The sequence below is a fragment of the Thamnophis sirtalis genome, unplaced genomic scaffold (genome assembly GCF_051295495.1).
Source record: "Thamnophis sirtalis isolate CommonGarterSnake01/CBP01778 unplaced genomic scaffold, rThaSir2_p1.2 scaffold_3, whole genome shotgun sequence".
NCBI classification, from domain to species: domain Eukaryota; kingdom Metazoa; phylum Chordata; class Lepidosauria; order Squamata; family Natricidae; genus Thamnophis; species Thamnophis sirtalis.
In genome coordinates this window covers 123,149,905-123,164,836 of record NW_028261383.1, presented here as the reverse complement: position 1 = coordinate 123,164,836, position 14,932 = coordinate 123,149,905, and positions in this window count along the sequence as shown.

Sequence of the window (14,932 nt, the reverse complement as noted above, 5' to 3'; positions counted from 1 at the left end):
TAATTTCACCATTTTAATTTGCTCAGTTCTTTGTATTAACATTCTGGATTGACTTGGAGTGCTCACTTGTGCCTTCTGGTAAGTGAGCTGGGTTTTTTTCTTTTATTTTTTAATGTATTTTAAAATAATATTTTATTTATTGTGCATAGGATTTTTTAAAATAGTTTTATTCTGTATGGATTCTTTTTTTAAATTGTCTTAGACTATTTAAAAAAAGATTCTATCCAAAATAAAGTGAAGTGAAACCATTTTTAAAAATTTTATGCACAATACTTTGAAATATATTGTGCATAGAATTTTTAAAAATAATTTTACTTAAATTTATTCTGTGTGGATTCTTTTTTTAAATTGTCTTAAACTATTTAAAAAGAGATTCTATACAAAATACAAAATACCAGCTGCAGTTATTCACTTAAGAACTGTGGCAAGAAAGGTAGTATAGTGACCAAAGTTACAATGGCATTGAAAGAGGTGACTGATGACCATTTTTCACACTTAGCGACCATTTTCACACTTAGCGACCGTTGCAGCATCCTCATGGTCACATGATCAAAATTTTGATGTTTGGCAACAGATTCGTATTTATGATGGTTTCAGTGTCCTGGGGTCATTTTAATTGCCTTTTGACAAAGTCAAATGGGGAAACCAGATTCACTTATGTTACTAACTTATCAGCTGCAGTTATTCACTTAAGAACTGTGGCAAAAAAGGTGGTATAGTGACCAAAGTTACAATGGCATTGAAAAAAGTGACTGATGACCATTTTTCACACTTAGCGACCATTTTCACACTTAGCGACCATTGCAGCATCCTCATGATCACGTGATCAAAATTTTGATGTTTGGCAACAGTTACAATTTATATTTGTAAATTGTAGTTATGTTGAAATAAAAAAATTACAATACTATTTTTGCTTTATATGAAAATTTTTGTTGCTCCGTATAAAATTTTTAATCAAGCCCCCCCCCCCCAAGTCAAAGATGTCCCTCTTTCCCTTTTTATCTGAAAATCTGGTCACCTTACATATACTCCTCATACAAAGCAGAAATAGCAACCCTTAGGATGAAATGAATGAAATCTGAGTTAACTGTTTGGAGAAAGAGCAGAGGTGTGTATGTGTGTGTGTGTGAGAGAGAGAGAGAGGGAAAGAGAGAGAGAGACTGACTGACTGACTGACTACTTGGGGGAAGAAGAAATAACTGAAGTGTGGAAAAAAGAGACACAAGCCCTCTTTCCATATTATCAAAAAGGTTAAATCTAGTCTTAACAGCCACTCTGAAGAAAGTAATCTTCAGTTAATCTTCAAAGCCATCCCTGTTTGACAGCAATGATATCTACACCCATCTCTCTCTCCTGCGCATTCTTTTGTTTTCAACAGGTTCAGCAAAGGGAAGAGGGATCCTTCAGCTCAGAGTTAAGGATGCTGGATGGTGGGCATTTGAGGGGGGTGCGGGGGGGGGGAAGCATTGGCTTCTGTCTTGTAAATATCCAGCGTTTTACCTGAGCTTCCACTGTCATTTTCTGTGTGTGTGTGTGTGTGTGTGTGTGTGTGTGTGTGTGTGTGTGTGTGTGTGTATGCCTTTGAGTCAGGGTTGATTCCTGGCAACTGCCTGGACAAATCCCTGCAGTTTTCTTGGCAAGGATTTACAGAAGTGATTTGCCATTGCCCTCTTCTTAGGTCTGAGAAAGAGTGACCGGCCTTAAATTGTCCAGCTGGCTTTGTGCCCAAAGCAGGCTTGGAACTCATTCTCTCCCAGTTCCTAGTGTGATGCCTTAACCATTGTATCAAAGTGACTCTCTGAAATAGTCTTAAACAGAATTAACCCCCTTTCCTCCCTGGTTTCCTTTCCCGCACTTCTTATCATTCATAAATGTGGCATCCGACCACATAACCGTTTCAAAGCCTTGTCACTCAACAAACAAGTCCTTTTACCAAAGCAACACGGATGGTCCCCAGGGTGCAAAGAGTGGGCCCCTGATCCTCACGGTCAAATGATTTTCCATCCTTCGGGGCTTTGCCTCTCACATGACTTCCTACTAGGGTATGGTGACACATTTTGGGTTTCTGTTTGCAAGTTCTCGTTCAGTTCTCAGTCGTCAGACTTGAGGGAATGGGGTTTTCTTCCCAGGTCCCTTTCAAGAAGGAGTTTGTCCTTGGTTAAGGCTTGTGTGTAAAAGGTCTGCCTTTACTGTACTGTCATCTCTCCCAATTAAAACCCAAAGGAATTCTCTTCTAATGAGGTTTCTTTTTTCAGACTAGAAAATACAGCTAGACAGGGAGAAGGCAGAATTATGGAAAGAAACCTAGCAGGAAGCAAAAAACCCAGCAGGGGAAACCTACACTACCTCTAGCAATAAAATAAGCTAAAAATCACCACCAGGAGAAATGTGAAAGTGATTCCCAAGCCCTTGGAGAAAAAAAGTAGAAAAACAGATGCCTCTTATCTTGGAGAAAAATGTCTGAGAAATGGCAAAGGCTGGCTATTAGATACCACCCAATGCCTTCATCCAGGGACTCTAACAGCTGCTTCTATGCATTTTATGCACCAAATGGGAAAAGTGCAGTATCTCACAAATCAGAAGTGCCTTAAATAACTATGCTAAGATTTCCCTTCTCTTCCACTCTGATTGGATATAACATCAACAAATAAATCACATATTTTTTTCATATTTTTTCCTAAGAGCTATCCTTCCTAGACTAAAATTTACGGAGATTGTTAGATGGCAGCAGGGAGATAGAGACACCCCCCCCCCCCCTTCTTAACAGTTTGCTGCCATTTAGTGCTGGTGGGATGCAGTGGCTCAGTGGCTAAGACGCTGAGTTTGTCAATCAGAAAGGTCGGCAGTTCAAATCCGTAGCACCACATATAATGGAGTGAGCTCCCGTTACTTGTCCCAGCTTTTGCCACCCTAGCAGTTCAAAAGCATGTAAAAATGCAAGTAGAAAAATAGGGACCACCTTTGGTGGGAAGGTAACAGTGCTCCTTCCGCCTTGAATGTTTAGTCATGCCAGCCATGTGACCATGGAGACATATTTGGACAGCGCTATCTCTTTGGCTTTGAAATGGAGATGAGCACCGACCACTAGAGTTGGGAACGACTAGCACATATGCGCGAGGGAAACCTTTACCTTAGTGGTAGTTCAACTACCACTAAGCACCAGTCTGATAGTCTTGATCAGGGGTGTCAAAAACTATTTCATTGAGGTCGGGCTGTGTGTGATCAGGGTGGGCATGGCCAGCTCGATGTCACTTTTGTTGGGGACGCCTGTGGTGGCCCGAGTGCTCTGCCAGAGAAAACGGGCTCTCAAGCTCCGTTTTCTGCTGCAACGGCCTTCTGCAACCCTCTGCCAGGGAAAGCGAAGCTCGGGAGGGCTGCTTGCGACCCTCCCAAGCTGCGTTTTCGCTGGCAGAGACAATGTGGGCCAGTCCTTCGCTGTTTCCAGGGTGGCCCTGCAGGCCAGATCTGACCACCCCACAGGTTGGATCCAGCCCCCAGGCCTTGAGTTTGACAACCCTGGTCTTGATTAACACATTTTTCCTTCTCTAATTTTTTTCACTACTTTCACAATGCTAAGATATTAGGCGTGTTTCCGATATTACTTTGTTTCTTGGATCTTAGTATATTTGGCAGTAATGGTTATGTGAAGATATGGGGGAGTCGTGGTAGCCGTGTGGTTAGAATGCAGTATTGCAGATTAACTCTGCCACAGCCAGGAGTTCGATCCTGACCGGCTCAAGGTTTACTCAGCCTTCCATCCTTCTGAGTAAAATGTGTATCTAAACTGTTGGGGGCAATATGCTGATTTTGTAAACAGCTCAGAGAGTGGTGTAAAGCACATTTAAGGGATTTTACTATATTTCCCCCCCCCTAAGATTTCTAGGTTATTAAACTTGCCTTCTCTAACCTGATAATCTACAGATGTAGTAGACTCTGTCATTGTTCCTAGTCAGTGCATCTTTCCTTATCTGTCTTGTTTCTTTTTATCAACCCCTTTATTCACACAGGATAATGTCTCCCTGGATACTCTTCCACTCTAATTTAGATGCGCATCAGTGCTGTCCTTCTATTAACATTTTATCTTCCTAGATGCTGTGTTCAGAAATTCTCAGAATGAAAAATATGTGAATTCCTGACATTCAAAGTTCCTTTCTTTGAAGTAGAGCTGTCTACATGAGACAGCAAAGTAAATGACATATTCATGGCAAGCTTATCCAATTCACCAATAAAGACCCACAGTAGACATCCTGCAGTAATTATTTCTCTAACATTTGAAGTGTTGTGAAATGAGATATTAAGCGAAAGAGATCTCCTAAATCCCTTCCAATCTGGTCTTTGTTTTTAAGTCCTTTGTGACAAAGCATAACTCATCATACAGGTAATCCTCAATTTACAACCACAACTGGGATCAGAATTTCCATTGCTAAGCAAAGTGGTTGTTAAGGTGAATCATGCCTGGTTTTTACAACCTTTTTTTGCTACAATTGTTAAGCAGATCACAGCAGCTGTTAATTAAATAATGTCATTAAGAGAATTCATCCACAGTGACTTCGCGAGTCAGAAGCTGGCTGGGAAGGTTCCAAATGGAGATCATATATGACTCTGGGATGCAGCAAACATCGTAAAAACATGCTGGTTTCCAAGCACCTGAATTTTGATCACATGACTGTGGGAATGCTATGATGCGTCGTAAGTGTGAGGATTTGTCATAAGTCACTCTGTGCCATTCTAACTTTGAATAATTGCTAATGATTGGTTGTAAATCAAAGAGTACCTGTACAAGGAGCGTGCTAGTAGACTTAATTCACTACTAGCTGATATCCCGGCACTTCCCCGGGTATTTGTTTATCCCAATCCTCCTTCCATGAACATTGCCGCAATTTCTAATGTTGGATTTCCCTCCTTACCAGAGGGACCCCCCTTGTGGAGTACTATGAAGCCATTACCATGGCAACTCCACTGCACTGTATAGTAGAAGCCATTTTATAGCAGTACAGTAGAAGCCATTTAAAGCACAACAGGCTGCATCTTAACAGAACATGCACCCCAAGGGGTGTTATGCAGGTCTTGGCGTATTCGGGTCTTTTCCCGTGAAAGATTGAGAGTATCTTGGTGACGTTTCAATGAAGGCCCACTTGCCATCTTCAGGCTGGTGCCTTCGCCAAGTGGGACCTCGTCAAAACATCGCCAAGATACTCTCAATCTTACCTGCTTACCTGTACCTGTGAAAATTTATGAAAACATATATGTATATATATGTATATATATATGTTGTATTTGTGCTGATAAATAAATAAAGGGAGACTAGTATAGATCTATTTCAAGCTATTTAGCTCTCATCAGCTAGCCATAGCCTTACTGGGATTCGATGAGAGCTAAATAGCTTGAAATAGATCTATACTAGTCTCCCTTTATTTATTTATCAGCACAAATACAACAAATGTAACAAAGGCAACAGTAAAAATATTGGGTTTCTGTTGTGATGGACTCTTGTGACGAGCCGATAGACAGATAATGGAAGCAGTTAGCTTCCTCCCATAATTGGGGCATACCAGGGGTTGTGACACATAAATATATATTAAAAAATATATATTGGGTTTCTGCCTGGACGGTCTCTTGTGACGAGCCGAAGGACAGAGAATGGAAGTAGTGATCTTCCTCCCATATTTGGGCATACCGGGGGTTGTAAAATCTAATAGATACCTTTCACCCTGGCTTGGCTGATAACGGATCAGAGCCTGTGGCCTAATGGCTAAGACGTCTGCCTAATATGTAATATAGCCCAGGTTCAAATCCCAGTAAGGGTATGGCTAGCTGATGAGAGCTAAATAGCTTGAAATAGATCTATACTAGTCTCCCTTTATTTATCAGCACAAATACAATATATGTATGTATGTATGTATGTATGTATGTATGTATGTATGTATGTATGTAAGTAAAGTGGACACTTGGAGACTGGAAACACTGTGAGTGCATATGATTTTATGTCAGTCAACTAGTGTAAGCTGCAGATGAAGCATTTCCACCTGGTCTGCAGGTTTGCTGGCTCTTTCCAGTAAGATGTTGGGCAACCAGCCAAACAAGTTGGATTTCTTCTCCACTTTTACATTATTCCAGAGATCTATGATGTATTACAGGATAAGATGAAGGATGGGGCATGCCTTGTGCTTAGTTTGGACATGTAGTGCGGTTGATGGCATTCTGAATGTTTCTCAGGAGGATCTAGGTTGAAATCTGCTCAGGGTAGATACGGTAGTCTCTAACTCACAAGGTCATTTGCCTCTGTGTTGCAAGAAGAAGGTAATGGGGAGAGGAGAGAGTCGGACAAGCAAGTAACTTTAAGCCTTTCTTTTATTATACTAGTCCATTCCTTCCCTTCTTGGGACCTTAGAACCTCTGCTGCTAGTGTTTTGTCCTGCAGTTTCACGAATGTGTTACGTGTAGACTATTCAGAAAGTTTCATATGAAAAATATATTACTCTTTCCCCCCCTTTTTAAAGGCATTTATAGGCCCCATTTTAACTGACAACTTCAGTAACGGAAAGATCAAAGTTGGGGAAGAAAAGAACTGTAATGCCATCCTACATTCCTTTCATTGGAAATATATGGACAACTATTCTGAAATTTTTGGCAGGTGGTATACAATGCCTAGCAATATGCAAAAAGGACTTTTTTGTCTCCTTCACAGTTCCAGATGGGAAATGAAGTTATGTGCCTTTATTCACCAGGCGCAGAGAATGAAATGTTTCCTCTCTGCTCACATGCAGTATTGAAAATATTTTTTACCGTTTCATGTATATATGGAAGAGCTCTGATAGATTTATAATTCCCATCAGAACCATGTTATCAGCTGAGTGTTTCAACAGTCAGAGTTGCTCAAGGGTTATTTTGAAAGGAAGGACAGAAATAGTAACCCATATTTACTGCAAGTGAGGTGGCATACAATTTTTTAAAAAAAACTTTATTAGTTTGAAGGTGAGGCTGTGTGTGTAAGGAGAAAGATAATAAAGTGATGGTGAGAATTTTCTATAGACACCCAGGAACAGACCTGAGAACAGGTCCAGAGACAAACTCACCACAACTGATCAGGTGATATGGGTCAGTCCTGGAAAGCAGGTTGTTAGTTGTGAAGTCATGTCCGACCCATCGCGACCCCATAGACAATGTTCCTCCAGGCCTTCCTGTCCTCTACCATCCTCTGGAATCCATTTAAGCTCATGCCTACTGTTTCAGTGACTCCATCCAGCCACCTCATTCTCTGTCGTCCCCTTCTTCTTTTGCCCTCAATCGTTCCCAACATTAGGCTCTTCTCCTGTGAGTCCTTCCTTCTCATTAGGTGGCCAAAGTACTTGAGTTTCATCTTCAGTCAGGGTTGATCTCCTCTAGGACTGACCAGTTTGATCGCCTTGCAGTCCAGGGGACTCGCAGGAGTCTTCTCCAGCACCATAGTTCAAAGGCCTCAATTCTTTGACACTCAGCCTTTCCTATGGTCCAGCTTTTACGGTCATACGTTGCAACTGGGAAAACCATAGCCTTGACTATACACACTTTTGTTGGCAGAGTGATGTCTCTGCTTTTTAGTATGCTGTTTAGATTTGCCATAGCTTTCCTCCCCAGGAGCAAGTGTCTTTTAATTTCTTGGCTGCAGTCCCCATCTGTAGTGATCTTGGAGCCCAGGAAAGTAAAATCGGTCACTAGCTCCATTTCTTCCCTATCTATTTGCCAGGAATTGAGAGGGCCGGATGCCATGAAAGCAGGTACCTATCCCAATATATGTTGGGAGGGGTAGCTGCTTTCAGAGACCACCCATATCACCTGATCAATAGGAAAAGATAGATAACAATTTTCTGTAACCAAAGTTGCTTTTTCTTGTAGTTATTTCTATAATAGATATGGGATGGGAGCAAATAGATGCAGGCAGGACCCAACTTTCTGATCTTAATGTAGGCAGAAAGAGTGGAGTGAGTGAGCTGCAGTTGAAAATTATGTGTCATTCAGAGGTGAGAGAGCTCCAGGCTGCCAGATGCTGTCTGGCTAAAGATCCAACTATCTTTAAACATTGCCCATGCTGGGTGGGGCTGTTACAAGTTGGATTTCAGCAGCATATTCTAGAAGTTACAAACCGACACATCTGTCTCTTATTTTAAATGCTCAATACCAGCATCTCAGAAAAAAAAATGGTCTTCTCATTTTTTTTCCTGCTAACCTTCAAGTTCGGTTTTTTTTTTTCATTTTGGCATCATGATGTGTTTTTGTAGCTTTTCCCAAATAGGCATTTTTTCCCCCTTCTGCAAGTAAGTTTCCCTTCTGCATTGTGTTCTAAACATCTGGCTGCCAGTATACATTTTTTTGAAAGCACTTTCATCTTATATGTGTAGTTTTGTATCCACCTTTGGTTCAGCAAGCTCAGGGACATGCAGTCACTGGAGGCAGGGGAGGCGGGGCCTCACCAGTCTCGGGAAGAAAAGGAAAGAATTTTTTAAAATAATTAAAAAGGCCAAGGTAGTTGCGGCCAGACTCCAAGTCACAGTGACTTTGAGTCTACTTAGTGTTAACTGTAGGGGGAGGCTAGAGAACTATGGGCCTCCTTTGCATAAGGAATTTTTCGCCTTTTAAGAGTTAAGCAAGGGTTAAAAAGCGAAAAATTTCTTATGCAAATGAGGCACGTGATTCTCTCGCCTCCTCCTGCAGAGGGCTTAGAGGCTTTTTAAAAACATTTAAGCAGAGTCATCCACATGGTGACTCTAGCAGAAACTATCCTATCCTGCCTGGCCCTGGCTAGACCAAATCTTGCATTTTTGACGCAGCTGGAAGGTATATGGGCCAGAGGGACGGGGCAGGGGGGAGTAATTCAAAGTTATTCTAATTTGTAAGTAATGTTTTATTGTGAGTAATTTGTGTGTGTGTGTTTCTTTCTTCACTTCACTCAAACAAACTCTCTCTCAATTTGAGAGAGAGTTTGTTTGAGAAGAGAGGGAAGAGGCAGAGACAGGGAGGGCAGCCTTGATTGAGAAGAGAGGGGCAGCCCTCTCCCCCCCACCGGGAGCCCCATCCTGCTCCCCTCTTCCCTTTCTTCGCCGGCTGCCACCTCGCCCCCCACCTCCTCCGTCCCCGCTTCTGTGTCCGACAGGCGTCTCGCATTTATGTCCACCATAAACACAAGACACCTGGCAGACAGAGAGGGGGGAAGGAGGAGGTGGGGGTGAGGCGGCAGAGCGTGGCAGTGGCGAGAAGCAGTGCAGCGGTGCTGCTTCTCGCCACTGCCATGCTCTGCCGCCTCACCCCCACCTCCTCCATCCCCGTCCGCTGCGGGTGTTCCCTCCCCCCAAGGCGTTTCATGAATGGCCGCTAATGAAGAATCGGGCCCCTACCAGCCACGGCATGATTCAACCTCTGCTTTTCTTTTCGAGGCGCCCTTCTCCGCCTCCCAACCACCCCCCCAAAAAAACCTCCCATTTTTCCCTCTTTTTACTTTTTTTTAAAAAAAATAAAGGATGGCATTGCCAAGCGGAGAGTGATGTGCCAGGGGGACATGCCAGACCGACTGAGGCTTTAATGGGCTATGGAGGCGAAGGGGAATTAATTGGGTTGGCTCTTGGTTGGCACCGAGGGTGTCCCGAGCGGGTTTCATGGGGAGAGGGCGTGGGGCGTGGGCTTTCCTGCAACTGGCTGAGCCCTGAATGGAGGCGGCTGTTTTCTGGCTTCTTTATGGCTTTGTCAGCAGCAGGATCGCTTCGTGCGGGCGCGATTCATATGCAAATGGAGACGCGGGGAAGCAGGGAGGTTGGCAGGAGTTGAAGAAAAAAGGAGAAGGCGGGGAGCGAGGTGGGGGAGCGTGGCAGCGGCAGGGACGTTCTTGCTTCTGCCGGGCTCTTGCTTCACCAACCGTAATCCTCACCACACGTCACTGAGCAAGCTGTATCCCATTTTTGCCTTTTTTTAAAGTGGGTTTCCAAATCCTTTCAAATCCAAGTCTGTGATTCAATAACAGTACCATGTTTCCCTGAAAATAAGACAGGGTCTTATTTTCTTTTGACTCCCTGAAATAAGCACTTGATCTTATTTTCAGGGAGGTCTTATTATTTTTGAGGTGCAGGAGGTGGCGAGTGTGGTTACTTCAGGGCTGCTGGTGTGTTGCAATATTTTCAGGGAGGGCTTATTTTCAGGAGAGGGCTTTTTTTTAGCACATGCCCTCGAAAGACCAATTGGGCTTATTATCCAGGAAGGTCTTATTTTCGGGAAAACAGGGTAGTACTATAGGAACTTTAACCATGGGTTTTATCAACCACATTTCCAGGTTGGCTGGGATTTTGAAACAAGGACTATAATCCATCCTGAGTAGCAGACAGAAGGTTGGGGAAGGATGTATAATGTATTAGAACATCTGTGGTTAAGACTGGCCCTTCTGCCTCTTCTCAGGATTATGCACTGATGTTCCTAAAGCTGAAACAAGCCTCTCCACTTGCTGAGGGTTCCGCTTCTCTTCCTTTGAGAAGCCTTGGCCTTACTTAGAAGCAAACTTAGAAACCAGGATGAGGCTAAGCTGATTTTTTGGAGAGACTTTCAGGAAGCAAACCCAGTCCGCTATGGCCCATAGATGAGTATTCAAAGCAGAGAATGAAAGGAAAGATCCATTCCCCGTCCAGTTTACCCTTTGAGCATATTCTTCATCTACTTTTGATTTGCATTGGTGGCTATAAAACTAAAGCTCTATAGAAGGCTTACAAATAACACAGTGGGATGGGCTAATTGGGCACTGGAGGCATTTTGGATTAAATCTCCCAGAAACTGTTGCCAATGACCCTGCAGGCTGCTTTGATAGATGGAAATCCAAAACATCAGGAGGACATTAGGAGATTTGCCCTGGTGTTTGATTATAAGGACAATTGACAATAAACATTGATAAACTGGGTTCTTGAATAAATATTATTGCAGGATAGCGGATGTAAGTTGACAAATGATTCCATAATAGGTAAGAAAGTGTACTGTACAAGGAAAACACTTAAAGTGCCAAAACACCAATTTGGTCTAGTGCAGAGGTGGTATTCAGCCAGTTCTGACCAGTTCTGGAGAACTGGCAAAGGAAATTTTGAGTAGTTTGGAAAACCGGCAAATACCACCTCTAACTGGCCCTGCCCCCACCTATTCTCTGCCTCCTGAGTCCCAGCTGATCAGCTGGGTCTTCTTTTGTTGCCCTTGCATAGGGGAATGGAGCTGGAAAGCAGATTAGTGGGGTGGGGAGTGAATGGAGATTTTGAAGTATCCTTCCCCTGCCACGCCCACCAAGCCACACCACACCCACACCACACCCATCAGGCCACATCCACAGAACTGGTAGTAATAATTTTTGAATCCTACTACTGGTCTAGTGGTGAAGACACTAGGCTAGAAACCAGGAGACCACACGTTCTTAGTCCTGTCTTAAACATGGAAGCCAGCTGGGTGATTTGGGGGAAGTCCTCCTTTCTCAGCCCAACTCATTTCACAGAGTTGTTGTTCAAAAAATAGTATGAGGAATGAGTTTAAGATAGGTCAGCCACCTTGAATTGTTTCTAAAAATTATAATGGTGGATATAAGTAAATAAAATAAAGTACAATAATTCAGAAAGTAACCCCAATTATTCTAAAATAAAGACTAAATCTAGGAATGCCACCTCTTAACATTAGCTGAGAGAAGGCTGATTCAAATTTATCTGTCTTTAAGGGTTGAAATACTTAAAAGTCAATATTTAAAATTGACCCCTCAATCTTTAAAGTCAAACAACAAAACAAATAATGGTTTCTTATAATAATAATTTGGCCTTTTACTCCTCCAGCTCCTACCCTTTGCATCAACTCCAAGAAGAATTTTTAAAAATCTAACATTTAAGAAATAGCAGGTGAACTTATATTTGCTATATGACTCATTGCTTGAATGTGCTCCTTTCTCTCGGGTGAGAGGAAAAATATTTACCTAAGAAAGAATAGATTATTTTTATTCACCAAGTAATTTATATAAGACATTCCTCCCTTTCAGAAAGTCCTAGAAACTATGGTAATAAGGCAAATGAGTGCATTGTCTGATAATTGTTTTGGGGAGTAGTGTTAAAATTAGTTTCTTGAAAATAAAATAAAAATACAATAGTTGTACCCACAACACTAAAAAACTCAATTTATTCATAGAAGCTCTGAACAGAGGATTGCAGGGAAGTTTCTAACCATCTTAGTTTCATGGAGTCCATGACTTTTGAATGAAAAAGTGTGACTAACAACCACAGGGTCTTGCAGGGTATAGTTTATTACAAAAAATACATGAGCCCCTTTTGCACTGGCTGGGCATTATAAACAAATTGTCCAGCTATGACGATCTCAAGCAAGGCAACTATGACCTTTATGACCCGTGGACTTCCAAGTCCCAGAATTTCTGAGCCAGTCATGCTCCCAATTCTGGGAGTTGAAGTCCACTGGTCATAAAGGGGCCATAGTTGACCCATAGACCCCTGGTCTCAAGTGATCAGAAATGGAAGTAGCTAAGCTTCCAGCTGCTTGCTGGTCTTATGCTGTTTGCAATGGGTTTCTTTAGCTTAGGCAGAGGAACACAAGAGGTCAAGGCTATCTAATGAAGACATGGAAGATAGCTGATGGCACTTCCTGCAATAGAGGACTGAACTAGGGAAGAACATAGATCATCTGTTCTGCAGGCACATAACTCTGTGCAGAGGTTACAGAAGTGTGTTTTATAAGTTATTGTACTGTGGGAAGGTAATTGGAGATTCCTCCCTAACTGTTCACCTGATTTTGCCATGTTTTCCTAACAATTTTATAGAAGAGGACTTCTGTATCTGCAAAATGGAAGAGGGATAAAAGGTAAGCCTTGTTTGCATCATTCAGAAACCATCCACTCTAGAAATGAAAAGGCACTTTCTATATCACATGAAAAAACCCCTTTTCTCCATCAAGGGATGAATTCATAATTAGGAGGAAGTAACTTACACAAATCACATAGACCCCAAAGAAAGAGGCTTAACATGCTTTTGGATAATGTATAAACATTTATTCCTATAAATAATTCTGGAGGTTTGGTGATTCATTTGCTACTTGAGTAACATAAAAAATGGTGATAGAAAGTTAGCTGCTGCTCTCAAATAGCCGTAGCATGTTAGTGCAATCCATAATGTCATGTAACTTTTAGAAGGATCTAAATGAGCATTTTGGGCTCTTTGTTGGATTGTGGGATCATAATCCCACAATGTTGGAGTGTGGGATTTAGCAGCTTTACAATATTCCAGGCTTGTTTATTGGAACATTGGTATCCACAGGTTTCAAGTTGTTCAAAATATTGCCTCCAATTATCCAGATTTCCAAACTGATTGTAAATTATTTTTAAATACATTGTAATTTTTATTTAAAAAAACCAAATGGAAGTCATAAAAAAGAACATATAATATTGGGTCTTTGCACAAACATGGATTTAATGTTGCATCTCTGTGATCTCATACCACTGCCCATGTTTGGCAGTCAATTATTTGAAATACTGCAGTTCTGTGGAAGTTGTGTACTTTGTTTCCCCATTTGCAGGAATTATTTCTTCATCCTGCCTCCGAACAATTAAGACTTATTTCAGGTGATTAAAATGGTCTTTTAAGAGGAAAGATGGCTTGATGGCTTTGTAGCTCTCCCTTGTACCCTCTTAGACCCTGTTTGCATATGTCTAGGTGAATGCACACATCACAACATAAGGTATGGGTGTGAAGGATTTATTATTTAAATCCTGTGACTGCTCAGAATAGGGATGTGTTGATTAACATTATTTGTTCCTTGTTCACTGAGGACAATTGTGGATCATTTTCATAGTCTTTTGAGGTTTTAGAAATTGTGGCAGTCTGCAAGTGCCCAAAATACCATCTTTAACATAGTACTTATTTTTAAGAATGGTTTTGGACTATTCTTAAAGATCTTATAGTTATCCCTAGAAAATGAATATGACAGGGGATTGCAGTCTTGTGCCTTGTTTAGAAGAGTGTCTGATTACCCAGGGGAGGGGAAAGAGCAAGCAGGAGTCCAAGGAAAAGAGATGGTGCATTCTAGCAAACTGGTGTTCTGTGACTGGCCATAACAAACCTCACATCCATTGTGGGTCAGAGTATGCTTGCAGAATTCCAGATATGCCACTACCCCTCCAAAGTTTGCGTGCCCTGATTGTAGGCCATCCACCCTCAGGGTTGGATATGCATCCACAGATTTTTTGCTAGGTGTCTCTGTATTTGTACACATATATACTGAGGGGCAGGGGTGGGTTTCAGCCAGCGTTACTTGCTTGTGTGCACACTGCACATGCACGCATAATTCAATGGAAATTGTTCTGCTCATGCACAGAACTAAAAAAGATGGTGGCGGTGATGGCGGCAACCGGAGAACTGGTTTGGGAGTGTGGCCAGCCTGGGTCGCTGCCAGTTTTGTGATCCAGGCTGGCTTTCCACTACTGGTTCAGCTGAACCACTAGGAACCCACTACTGCTGAGGGGGAAAGGGACACAGTGGCTCAGTGACTAGGACGCTGAGCTTGTCAATCAAAAGGTTGGCAGTTCAGCAGTTCAAATCCCTAACGACATGTAACTGGATGAGCTCCCGATACTTGTCCCAACTTCTGCCAACCAAGCAGTTCGAAAGCACATAAAAATGCAAGTAGAAAAATAGGAGCCACCTTTGGTGGGAAGGTAAGTGTTCTGCGCAGCATTGGCGTTTAGTCATGCTGGCCACATGACCACAGAGATGTCTTCAGACAGTGCTGACTCTCTGGCTTTGAAACGGAGATGAGCACCACCCCCTAGAGTTGGGAACGATTAGCACATATGTGTGAGGGGAACCTGTACCTTTATTCTGAGTGGGAGGGATTCTAAGTTTCTCCCCCTTTCTACCCAATAAATGTGAGATGGCTGCATTCCCTCATATTT